Raw genomic sequence first — 13,655 nt, forward strand, 5'->3', positions numbered from 1 at the left:
GCTGCGGCCCCTCTCCAGCACCGCTGTAATCCGGCCAGCGGGGCTCCCTGGGCCCCTCGCCCGCCTGTCACCCACCTGTAATCCCTGCCCTCGCCCAGAGCCCTGACCCCCGGCCAGCCCTTCTCCTCTGCTCTCCTAGGCAGCTGCCGCCTCCGCCCCCCGGAGCACGGGCCCTGCAGCCCTGCGCTCCCTCCGTGCCCCCAGCGACCCCTTCACTTCCAGCCGGGGATCCAGGCCTTGCCATTTCCTCTCCCGTCCCCTCCCCCTCGCAGCCGGATTATGTGGCTCCTTCACGCCTCTCCTCGGCATCCAAGGCCAGGTTACACGCTGCTTCTGTCCGCCTACCAACTGCCCTTCAAGTCTGCCCTCTCTCCCCCTCCCGCCCCCACCCAGCGCCTGTTTGCTCTCCGCCCCCGGCTAATCAAACGCTTCCCGTCCCGTCCCTTTAACTCTCTTCACACTCCTCCCCCCGCCAGTCCCCACTCCCCCCGTAATCCCGGCCGTGCGGTCCCACCTCACTTTGTCCCCTCCCATCCCCACTAATCCGGGTCATCGTCATACCCTGGGCCACAATAGAGGAGCTGCCAAACCCGCCGCCTCTGCCCCGCAGACCGGGGAGGGCGAGGAAATGAATCAGCAGAAGCAGCCCCCGTGGGGGGAGGGAGGGGCAGGGATCTGTTACCTACAAACCCCAGGAGCGAATTTGCGCGGAGAGATTCGGGTCGCTGAACAAAGGCACTTGTAGGGGGGGCCGCGCCGGCGAGGCACGGGCGGGTTGCGAGCTGCGGCAGATATTGCAACCTAAGCCTGGAGCTGGCTTTGAATCACCCCACGGTTGGCTTTGCAGGATGGGGGGTGGCTGGATAGCAAAGCTGCCAGATAGCGGATCCAGCTCGGGCTGCCAGCACGGAAGGGAGGGGGGGAGCTGAGCGATGGCTGGGAGGAGGGGGAGCTTCTGTGTATGGAGGCGGCGGTACATGGGGTACTGCCAGTTGCTTTGGGATGTAGCTGTTCCTCGCTTCATGACAACAGCAAAAGGGGGAAGTGCTGTTCTTGCTTCTCCTGGAACAATACTCCCCCCCCCACCCCCCCACCCCACCCCCGCTGCTGTCGCCGCCTGCTGCTGCTCTTCACCCTCTCCAGGAGATAGATCTCTCTCTATTTAACTCCTCCCTTTCTAGTTAGTTTAAAAGGCTGGGGGGAGGGAGGGTGCGTGGGTCCCCTCCTCCCTCTGAAGGGAGGAGGAAGAGGAGCTCTGTGTTTGGGGGGGAGGGGTTAGTCCCATCAATAAGAGTGCTGGAGGAGCTACATGGCCGGCTCACATTTTCCTGTGGGTCTTGGACACAACAAGGAAAGGCTGTAGATTTCCCATCTCCTGCCTGGCTTGCTCTGATGGGTTTCTCTTGGTTTCTGATGGTGGTGGGGGAGGCTTTACAGACCTAGCAATCCAGGCCCCGCTGCCATGTGACAGAACGGGCAGATGGGTTATAATTTCCCTAATAAAACTTCCGTGCAGGGTGAGGTTCTCTTGTGCTGGAGCTGGAGCTCTTGTTTTGTTGTGTTTAGCTGAGTGTATTTGCCAGTTGCGCATCTCGAATCGCCGTGAGGCAATTCCCTGTGGTGGAGGAGGAGGAGGAAGATCTGGCACTTTGTTCTCATTTTCATGTTTATTTGTGTCCTTTTCAGTTTTCTACCAGCCTCCGAAAAGGGGAAGCCAAACAAAAGAGGCTCTTTATTTCTTTTCACTGCCTGCAAAATAGTGAAGATTTGACAAAGGGAAAGAAGGACTGATGACTTAAAGCTGCACGATTCCATTTTCCCTCAAACAGACTTGCATAATCTTCCCCAATATGCAGTTTAAGCCTGAGCTTTTCTCTTCCCTGTCAAGCTATCAGTTTTTGAGCATGGACGTGATGACATTTTTAAATGGACTGAAACCAACAGCAGGATAGTTCACAACTCTCTCTCTCTTCTCTCCCCTTCTTCCAAAGCACTTAAAACAAAAATGGATGAGTTTTTCCTTTTATTTATGCCTTGTTTTTAAATATTTGAGGGTGTAGATTTTTCTGGGCCCAGAGGCCCAATAGATTTTAAGATCTGTTGCATAATTTTGGTTCTCATGTAATTTTGCCTCACTGCCATCCTTGGAGAGAACTGTGGTTCATTTGAATTCGAATACAATCTACAAATGTGATGTCTCCATGGTCATGTATTTTCCAAAGGCAGACTCTCTGTTGCTTTTTCTCTAGGCTCAGTGCCCTTCCCTTCTGCCTAGAGGGGGACATTTAAAGAAAAATCTAATTGTTTCATCTTACTTTTGGCTTTTTGTTTCTTTCCAGAGGACTGAGGGGACATGTATGGTTCCGCACTTGTGGCAAAACCAGAATTCAGTCTCATTTTGGTTTGGTTGGCAATGCTGAGAATTTTTTTTTCTCTTGCCTGTGCTTGATTCCGCTTGCAGGCGATGAGGAATGACAGGAGTGCACATAGGGAGGGTTTCTTGGCTGATTACATTTAAGCCAGGAATTCACTGTGAAAATAAAGCCAAGGGGCGATAAATAAAAGATGCAATCTTCTCTAGGAGACAGACACCCAGCATGGGTTTTGCTTTGCTTGCTTTCAGCAGTAGAAGAGGCCTCAGTGAGTAGTTGTGAAGGGGGGTGGGGGAGAGTAACTTTTTGTATAGCCTCAAAAGGGGAGGGGCATTTAGCAATGTTGGCAAGGGTCAATGTGAAGAAAGAAAATATACATACATACAATTTAACTTTTGACTGCTGCTTCTGGAACACTTAACCACAGTTCAAACAAATGCTGTACAAACTGTTGAAAATATAAGTCTTTTGGGGAAGCCATTCAAAAGTAGCACTGTATCAATACCAGTACTTTGAAACACCATGTCAATTGTTCTGACTGGGGTGGAGTTTTTGTTTTGGAGGGCATAGCAGTGTAACTTTTAGATGGCAGAGTATCCTCCAAGTACTTGTGTAATTTGGGAACATTGTGTCAGAGCTGGTAAGGTTTTGTATTTGAAATGTGCCTTCCAGAGCAAAAAAATGCAAGAGCATAAGCAACTCCACTGCAATGAATTATATTGGCTGGAGAATGGAGTTGGCTTCATGCAATGTAGCAGAATATGTATCCTAATACTGAGCTTATATAAGTGTGGATTTAGTGACGGTATAACTGTGAACGTATTTTCTATGCAGTATGAGTAATAGAAACTTTGTACATTTTTACAGTTGTGCTTTCCCAAAGCACAATTATAGGACAAACAACATTTTATTGCATATCAGATCTAATTGTCGTACTTGCAACACTAGTATTAATACAAACAGATTGGAGATTTGATAAGCAAGCCACGTAAATTTTACTTCAGTGCTAGTTAAATGAAAATATTTGCTTCTGAATTTTACATTTTCAGTCAATACATTATAGAAACATTAAGCTGAAGGAAACTTATTACTATGGCAACTTGTTTTCAAGCTATATGTGTGTGTGTATATATATAGAGAGAGAGAAGATAGATTGAATGCTTCTAATATTATATCTATCTATTAAAACTACTTTTCATTAGGTGCCTTTTTTTATGAAAAACCTCTATTTTTGCAGCTCCTTGTCTCACATCTGTATTGTAAAGGACTACTTTTCATAAAAATACATATTTTGTAAACTGTATAAGGATTTTTTTCAAGCAGAAATCTTGAGTGTCTATTAGTGCATTTAAAACCTAACTTAATTTATTCCAATGTAATTTATTTCATTAATAAGCATAACTTGTTTCAAAGGGGGAGGGGGGAAGCTGTCAGTTTAAAAGTCATACTTGGATCAAGACTGGAGGAGAGGGTCTGAGTGACCATAGATAAGAGCTTGGGGGAGAAGGGGTTGCTTAAAAACAAAACCTAAGAGAAATGAAACATTTTCATTTTAAACCATTTTAAATCACTAGATATTGCCCAGCAGTGTTTGCAATCCAAACATTACAACATTTTCAAAGTATATTAAAATTTGCAAGGCAAATTGACTGACTGCCTAGAAAATAAGTTTTCACTTGGCCAATCTGAAAGACATGCCAAAAATGAGGGGAAAATATAGATGGTGAAATGTAAATCTGTTTTAATCTAAGGTCAGTTGTATATCTGCACTGTATAGACCATTGTTTGCTCACACTGGTCTCTGTTTAAGACATTACAATAATTTCCACAGCAACGCTTGACATCGTAACGGAAGTAATATCTAGGTATTACTTCTAGATATGAATGGCAGGGGGATGAGCTGAATGGAAGAACTTCCTGAAGGAGAAAAAATAATGTGAAGGATTAAGTGATTGATGCTTATCACATTTCTAAGATTTGTTTAATGTTGATATTGTAAGCCAGCCACTCAGCTTACTTTTCGTTTGAAGAGGGTTACTTCAAGCAGTGTCTCTCTTCACTGCATAATGTTGGGTTTTAGACAGTGAAACATAGTGAAATGCAGTTGGAGAAATGTTACTAATTCTCTCCAGAGAAACTTTACTTTGGTTTTCTTCAGTGCAAAATAACATTTGGGGCTCTGTATATATTTCTTTATTTGGATTCTTAAATTAACTTTAAAATGTCTGCTTTTTTGTTTTTCTCATACTGAGAAGAAATGTTTTTCTTCTGACTCACATGTTTCTGTGGTGATTTATTTTATTGCTAAAGCTTAATTAAAAAAAACCCAAAACTACAAACCTGAGCCCACATTTAGTAACTACTCTCAAAACCAGGAGAGTCAGTTTTTTTCATCTGGAATGGAATGCTTCCTGAGACTACATGAGTCACTTTTTTTCTATAGAATTATGGTTAAATATAATCGTACCCAACAACTTTCAGATGCTTTTATGGATCTAATGGATCAGAATCTTTGCTAATTTTCTACTTTTGGACAACTTTTTGAAAACACAATTTAAAATTATTAGATTCTAAGGCCAGAAGGGACCACTGTGGCCATCTAGTTCAGCCTCCTGTATAACATCGGCTATAGGACTTCTCTGAATTTATTCCTATTTGAATTAGAGCATATGTTTAAAAAAAATAATCTGTCAGATTGAAAAGACCTTTGTTAAATTTTTGTTCGCCATGTATATAGGGCCAGTTAAATTGAAGAGCGAGTTAGGCAAATGTCATTGCTCTTGTTTCAAACTTTAATTGTTTGAATTTCAACTATATGGTATTGAACACCTTTTTAATTGATGAGAGAGGCCACATTAAATATATTTTTAATAAAGTTGCCAAACAAACTTTGTGCTATGAATTTAAATGCATCCCTTGCAGACATGAGACTCTTCATTTAAACAAAGTTGGCTGAAGCAATAATACTTAGCTATTTTTTTAAATCTGTAGTTCCTTTAGTTTATCTAAAAGTCTCAAGTAACTGTAAATGAATTGACTCAAGTAAGACTGTCCTTAGTATGGAACAAAATGTTTATATTTCACTAACTCTTTTTGATAAAGTTCTAGCGTTGTCCTGGTATATGTAGTGACTTTTTTGTGGCCAGGGGAAAAAAGGAAGGGAAGAACATGTTAAACTATCTGCTACTGTCTTTAAATGGGAAGTGTTTCTCTGCTGACATGCTGACAGATGCAAGCAGGTCTAGCAGTAAGCCTGATGTTGGAATTTTGGTTAGGAATGTATGATTAAAGGAGGTCATCTATAACTTGTTTAATGCAATACTGTGGTACAGACACATGTGGTGTCTGACTTTTGTTTTTGTTTTTTTGTTTAGCGCGAAGACTACAATTAAGTTTGGAAGATTAGATTTTTATCAGTAAATGTCAGTAAAAAATTTATTTATTTCACTGTACACATACAAATGGATGGAAAAATATTTCCATAGATGATCGAAATGTATAGACAGGCAAATAAGGAAAAATGCTGCTTGAGAACCTATAAGAGTAAAAATTGAGTGATTTTATATTTTTGAATTAGGCTTGTTACAAATGGGCTAGCAAACAAATAGTAAAAACTGGTATGATTTGTTGATTTCAGGATATTTATCTTGTATATTTTGACATGTGATGTCAATTTGTTTTAAGTTTTTTACAAAGCTTTAACTTATTTAATCTCAACATCTACTATTGTTAATTAACTCACTGCCCTAATTTCTGGAACTGAACATTTAAATTGAAAATATCTTTGGTGACTTGGGTTCTAACCCAAGTTAAGCAGTAGTCGCCAATATTTTTGTGTACAAAACCACAAACCAATTAAATAATTTTTAAAGCTATATCTTGCCTTAAGGGGAGAAAAATCTGAATGTATTCCAGTTTCCTTGTTAGATTTGGAACGTAAGTCCTTGATTAGGGAACAAAGGAGCTGTTTTCTCTCTCTCTCTCTCTCTCTCTCTGTGCACACATTTTTTAACATGTACTGTTAACCTTGAATTATTTCTTGTGAAAGCGTTGGTGTGTAACACTTTGCAACAGTGGAATATTAACTGTGGAAAACTACATCTTTTTTCTTTTGGTAGGTCAATTATTTGAAACCAATTATTTTTCAAGTCACTTTTTGAAGTGACAGAAACTTTGCCCTGAAATAAAGCTTACTGTTTTTTTATAATGGAAATATTAATGGTAGTATGTGTGTCTTTACACAAAAGTAGTGACACGGTCCCATTAAAGACAAAGTTCTAATACTTTCTTTTAAACAAAAACACCTTATTCAATTACAATGTGTTTAATGTATTTCCATTAAACATAATTCAAAAATGCATCGATCAGTTTTATAGAAATATATTTTATTTGGTGTCACCTGATGAAAATATTTAACATTTATTATAGCTTAGCATTCAAAAGTTTACTTATAATTATTCTTTTCTACTTCTGCTCTTCTTGAAGAATCATTGTCCTGCAAACAGACTTCGTACTCTGAGATTTGATAAGCAGAACCTGAGACTTGCATTGATGTTCCCCAAGCTTGAGTTTTTTCTAAGAATTCTAAGAAAACAATTGGCAAGTTTTTAAAATGAAATCTCTCTCAAATTCTGTTTAACAAAATGATACCAGCTCTGCATATGATCAGATGTTTTAGTATGTAGCAATTCTTGAACTATAGCCAGCTGTCGTGTCAGCAGCTGATTCATTTTTTTTTTCCTCTGCAGTCTGACTTTCAGAAATGAGCAATTAAAAGCTAAATGTGTGGCTTTTTTCTGGGGCAGGCGGAAAGTAAGAAGCTATTGAGAAGTCAGAGGGCTGGATAAACTGATTTCCTTGAAATTCAGTGACTTTTTATTTGTTGCCTGTTTTTCCACATATATAACCTGATAAAGTGAAATATGTATAGAGGTTTTTAATTGTACGGTGCCAAAAAAAACCCCATTCTAAACAGATAATCAAATATAGCAGTGAAACTAGCTACAGGTGTGAAGGATAATCCATTTTAGAAAATGGTTCTTGATTGTTAAAACAGTGTCTCAAAATACTGATGAAAATTTATGATAAATTGGAGAAGTAGCTGGTATTCAAACTTTTTCTTTTAGACGATATGCTTGGGGAAAAAGTTCGACTATCTGAAGAATTGGCAGTAGATAATAACGAATTCAAGTCTTCAGATTATGAATATACTGTCTATGTAAGAAAGTTGTAAGCCTCAAAAAATCTTCCATGCATAACAAAGGGTACAGATTAAATGTGAATTCTGATTGCCTGGAATGCAGTCAGCCTGACAGCATGCAAATACTTGAGTACTGTGCAATAACTGCTCTCATTGTTCAGGGAAATCTCTCTGTGAACCTTCAGTTTTTCCTCTTGGTTTGCTGTCTAATACTATCTGTGCATTTAAATGTTTTTCTCTCTTTATTGGATATGTATCTATTGCTTGACATGGCTTTATAACCATCGTTGACCTGGATCACTGGAGATGTCTGCTGGTGCTGCATAATGCAGGCTTGCATCCTCCTTCTAGCAATATGCCAATTAACATGATTTACGTGATGTCCTCATGATGCATCACCACATCCTTTTTTTTTTTTTGAGATTATGTAGCCATACTCATAGGCTTTGGTTTTATTTGTTGAATTGGTAAAGTCCCAGTGCCTGGAAGATTTGTAATAGTAGTTGCCAACTTTAAATAATTTTACTCTTATTTAATTTCACAAATTGTATGAACACATCAGATGAATGTAGCTGCTAATAGTAACTAAAGTGTAGAGAATTGCTTTGTGATTGTTAGAACTGATAGAAAAACCTTTTGCACGCCGTTTAACTTTGCAATTCAATGTACTTTAGTCTCCCTTAATGCAGGCTTTCTATACACTAACTTAAAAACATACCTCTTTTTTGAAAATTTGAGAACATCAAGTCTGAAGAACATACTGTGGCAGAGGAGAATCACATTTAACTGCATTTATAGTATATTTTCAGGAAATAACTGTGAAGTGATCTGCACCATCACACACTTTTTAAAAGAAGATCTTAATTATTATTTTTTTTTTTTAACCAAGGCCCTCTACTTCTTGTTGCAAGTCAGTGCACTTGACAGTCTTTGAAATAGCTGGAAATTTTTGTATTGGAAATGCATGGGCAATGGCTGAGAGAGTCTGACATTAATTGGAAGGATGCAGTAGAATCTGTCAGTAAGTTTAAATTCATACTAGTAGAGCTAGCTGATCAGATAAATCAGAAGCTCATTTACTGAATTAATGCGCTAAAAATTCAGGTGATTTACCTCTTGTCCTGCTTTATTTAACAACCTGCCTATTTACATAAGTCATCTTTCATTGTTAATTGGTGTCAGACCGCTAATATGTTCAGGAATTGTATGAAAATATGTTGGGGGGCGGGGGAAGCGAGAATGGCATATAGAATGAAATATCACAGAAATAGGCATTAATACATCTTTATTGTGTCTGCTTCCTTTTTGTTGCTGCATTCAAATGATCGCTTTGGTGACTGGAAAAATCAAATCTTGAATAGCTTTGTGAATTCTAAGAAACAAGAAACTCATACATATGCCAAGTTGAACTGCTAGGTGGTTACTGACAGCACCAGTAGTTATGCAAATACAGTGCACAAATGAATACTGCATATACAGATGACTACAATGTCTAATTTATATTGACTAATGAAATAGAGAACATGTAAGCATTTAAATAACTGGCAAAATTTGTTTTATAAAACCTGAAAAATAATGGGATTATAATCCACTGTGGATCAGAATGAATTGGTTTACATATGTCCTAACTATGTTGATATTTTTATTTAAAACTTGTATTCAGAGCAATTGGTATTGGTTGTGTCTTTCATATTTTTAAATATTAACTCTGGTTGTCAAGGTTAGAACTTGGGTATTTGGTTCTTAGTGTTTGAAACAGTTAAATTAACATTTCCTATTTATCTTGAAGTAACTGGTCTGTTTTTCACCTACATATAAATAATTGATCATGTACTCTGGGCATAGTTCATGCTGCTGCTATGTTCAGCAAATAAAAGCAACTCGTAGCTTATCCTTGTAGCAGCTGTGGGTTTTATTAGTATTTAGTTAATCTGAAGATTTAGGCTTGATAGTGTGACAGTCTACAATTCATATAGCATCAATCTATATTCAGCAATAAGTAACTTGGCTTATATTACATTAGTATGAAGTATAAATGCAAATAGTGTGTTTAGCTTATTGTGCAATTTTATGACTTCAGACACCTTTGTCATTAACCTGCAGTTTGGACAGAAATGATGGTGGAAGAAATGACATATTAACAATTCATTAGAGAACCAATCTTTATTCTACATGTGTCTACAAATATTCTTCCTGGAAATTTTTTAGAAAAGATGATGGTCATTGAGGGTTTATTACAAGTATTACAGTAAGCTATTGATTACTTATAAAGTAGTAATTGAAATATAGTACTTACCTCTTTTCTTATATCTAAGGGACATAATGCATTGATCTGGGAGGGTGAGAGAGTGGGTTAGTTAAAACAAAAATTAATGTTTTTAACAAAATTGGCGTAGATTACTAGAAAGAAGCTAAATTAAACATAGCTGATCTCCATATTTAAGACACATTCTGCTGAATCCACTGTTCAGACAAGTTCAGAATTAGGGAAACTTGGAGATGCACAAAATATTGTGTAATGCACTACTTAAGTAAAATCTGAATCTTAATATTTTAGAATAAAAGCTGATTGTGTTTTGACCAATAGCTAGTGGGCCAGTTGGCTATGTTGTAGTTGCAAAAAATGAGTTTAGTTTCTTCCATTGATTTGGCTGTAAACTGAAATCTCACAGACTGACTATAATTAGTGTCTTGGGGATAGAGTATCAAATCCATTATGTTTTGGATCAGTATCTGGACTTGGTGTAGCTATGTTATATAGAAGCTTGAAGCATCACTTTCACTCCTGTGCTTGTTGATACAAAGGGATATGGGAAATACAAAATGTACAATTTAGCTTTTGTATATGGCAGGGCATCATATGTCCAATGATACTGTACTGATTAGTATTAAACTCATGCGTTCAGTTGAGGGTACTTTAGCTGAATGTGCCACTTAGACAGAAATGGAGGTCAGTGACTGGAAATGGGAAGCAGGACTTAACAGTTGGCTTGGTTAGCCTGATCATGTAAGGCAAGCAGAGGGTAATTTGGTTAGTGCTATTTAAAAATTCTGTATACAAAAACCTGTTTTGATCACTGAAACCTGTCAGGTAAAACTGTTACTTTGCAGTATTCACTGCCTGTCTTGGCAGTAGTATTTTTTTATGGGCATGGGGGCAGGAATGGAGGGATTTAGGAGTGAACCAAGGTTGGTTCATTAGCAAGATGGGAGTTGGAGAGAAAAGTAGTAAAATGTTGGACCTTTCATAACTACTTGTCTATAAAGTGTGGGGTCAGTGGTGATGTCTGTGGTAAGAGAATGGTCAGAGTGGGAGCTTATTAATTTGAAAGATCCCAGAAGGAACTGATTAGTGAGGAGAAGATTGAGTGAGTGGCCACATTACTGAGTAGAAGAGTTGATCTACAATTGATGGCCAAATGAAAAAGGGACTACAAAGAAGCTAGTGGGTTAGATTCTTTGTTACCACAGGCTTTTTAACACCAAGAAGACTGCAAACTGCACAATAGTTAACCCTATAAAAGCCCTTTTAGAATATAAACATAAAGTAACATGTCTTTAGAAAGGAAAGAGTATTTGTAAAACCACAATTGGATTGAGTAAGCCTATTTTCCTGGCCTTCATAACATACTAATTTTAGTTTAACTTCACTGTGATTTGATGGCCAAATATACCTCCAGTTTATCAGAAGCAAAACCAAGACTGGTACGGAGTTACAGTAGGGACTCCTCAGTTAAAGTTGTAAAACAAAAGCACCAACTCCATTTTTGTCCTAGTGTTTGGCACAGACCTTTTTGCAGTGAAATGGACATTTTATACTATATGGGTCTCTAAAACATCCAGTTTCTATGTTCATCTTTCTTCTCAGCAGGTTGGGGTGAATGGCTTAAAATATTTTGAATTTAACCTGTAAAGAGAAAACAGATGAAAATGCTGTTTCCCACCCTCTTTGTTCCACTTATTCTTGTTTATTTGTAGTAGTAAATATTATGGTGGAGGGAGCTGTTGTACAGTGCCCAGCACAAACGTGGAGAAATCCCTTCCTTGAAGAACTTTATAGACCCAAATTGATAGGGGATGGGGATCTAACATATGTAAAGGAACACCGGAAGGGTTGGCACAGCTTTACTAGTTTCAAGTACTGTTTACTTCTTTTGGTTATAGGTAGAGGTGAGGAGTAGGAAAAGTCACAGCTTATCACCTATCCAGCCACAATCAGTAGAGTCGCTCTTCTTGGGCATTATGACAGAGGACTCTTAAGAAGGACAAAAGTTGCTGTTTGGATTTTTCAGAGCGTTTTCTGCATGCATAAGAGACAGCATGGGAGAAAGCTGTTTAAGGGAGAAGCTGACTGAACAGTGAAAGCTGGACCGAAGGCAGGGATTGATCTCCTTAATAGCTTATTACATCAGGGAGGTGGGGTGATGCTAAATTATGATGGGACTTAAAGGTGAAGACAGAGAGCTTGTACTGGATGCAGAGATGAAGGGCAAGGGACCCACAGAGGAGGTTGATGTGATCAGAGTGACAAAGACTGTCTAGCCAGCAGCAGTCAGAATAGACTTGGAGGGAGCAAGGTGGTGGTAGTGAAGGACAGAAGACTGGAGGCTTGTATTCAGGATGGGAAATTAGAGCTTGGACAAGAATTTAGGTTGCATGGACAGAAAGGAGGCTGTATTTTAGAGTTGTTGTGTAAGAAAAAGCATAGACTTAAAAATGGCTTGAATGGGGCTCCACTAAAAGGGCAGAGTCAAAGATGACACCCAGCTAATGGGGCCCAGTTATTGAGAGAATGGCAGGGGGTGTCCAGTGATAAAGTGAGAGAAGATATCAGGAGTTTAGTTTTGGCCTTAGTTTAAGATTGACATCCATGAAGAGATGTCACAAATGAGATGCTAGGTTGGATAAAAGGAGACCACTCATCAATAGCAATGGACTTGGGGAGTCATCAGCATAGAAATTTTAGTTAAAGCCTGCTTGTAGTGAAGAGCACTTAAAGACAAGGAGAAGATTAGTGTAAGGATTAGAGCCTTAAGAAACACCTAAAGCCAATGAAGATCAGAATTTCAAGAAGTAGAGTGGTCAATGAACAGCCATTGAGAGGTCCAGGAGGATAAGGATACAATACAGCCCTGAAAGCTGTCCAGGAAGAAGTTGTTGGAGATGTTAGTGAGAGTAGTTTCAGTGGTGTACAGAGTGGACCCCAGATTGAGGGTCAAAAACAGAATTGGAAGAAAGGCATTCCAGACAGTGATTGTAGATGGCATATTTGAGTTTGGAGATGAAGGGGAGGAGAATGATTGAGCAGTTTGTGGTAGAGGTGGGGAAGTCAGTAGGATTTCAGGAGTTGCTCAGCAGCATGAGAATAAGAGCGTAGAAAAGTGTGTGTGTGCGCGCGCGCTGGGATTAAGGATGGATGGAGATAGGGGAGAGGCACACAGGAAGAGAATCTGAATACTAAAGGACTGAAAGCTATGAAACAAATAGGTGGCAGGGATGTGAGTAATGTTGGAGATGAGGTGGTCAGAAGGGGGATGTATGAGCTAGGCATATGCAGACTAAGCAATTGCTTAGGGCTTCAAGCAGCTCTATTATGAGTATGTGGTGTGGAGTGGGGCAAAAATATTCCTGTTTAGGGCTCCCAATGAGCTAGCACCAGCACTGTCAGGCAAAGGAGCAGGACGCTAGGGGATTGGATGGGACACTGGTATTGAAATTGAAGAAATTAAGGACAATGGTGGGGTTTATGATGAAATGGAGAGCTAGGAGTTGGAAGTGGGAGAGGACCATGGATACTCTGTGTATGTGATGTGATCAGGGAGACGAAGAGAAGTGGCGGATGGAATAGTGTGGGGTTCCCCCTCCCCCAAAGGAAAAAATAAATGAGGAAGGAGGATTGACAGCGGAAGGATCATTAGAGAAGCCTGGTATCTCCAACATAATGTTAGGAGGGTGACTTTGGGGTAGGGGAATGGAGGAGGCTGCTGAACAATAGGGTGGTTGCAGAGACAGAGGAGGGAAATCCAGCACCCTGTGAGAGCCAGGTAGAGAGGTATGGAAGAAATCATGAAGGACAGGTTGGT

The 13,655-nt window shown here is 39.5% G+C and overlaps 1 protein-coding gene across 1 annotated transcript in view; it reads left to right on the top strand.

The window, feature by feature from the left end:
* Positions 1-13,655, top strand: part of ZSWIM6 (zinc finger SWIM-type containing 6) — a 153,261-nt gene that overhangs the window by 582 nt on the left and 139,024 nt on the right. The gene's annotated exons all lie outside the window — the stretch shown is intronic.

Source organism: Mauremys mutica, chromosome 6, assembly GCF_020497125.1.
Source record: "Mauremys mutica isolate MM-2020 ecotype Southern chromosome 6, ASM2049712v1, whole genome shotgun sequence".
NCBI classification, from domain to species: Eukaryota; Metazoa; Chordata; order Testudines; family Geoemydidae; genus Mauremys; species Mauremys mutica.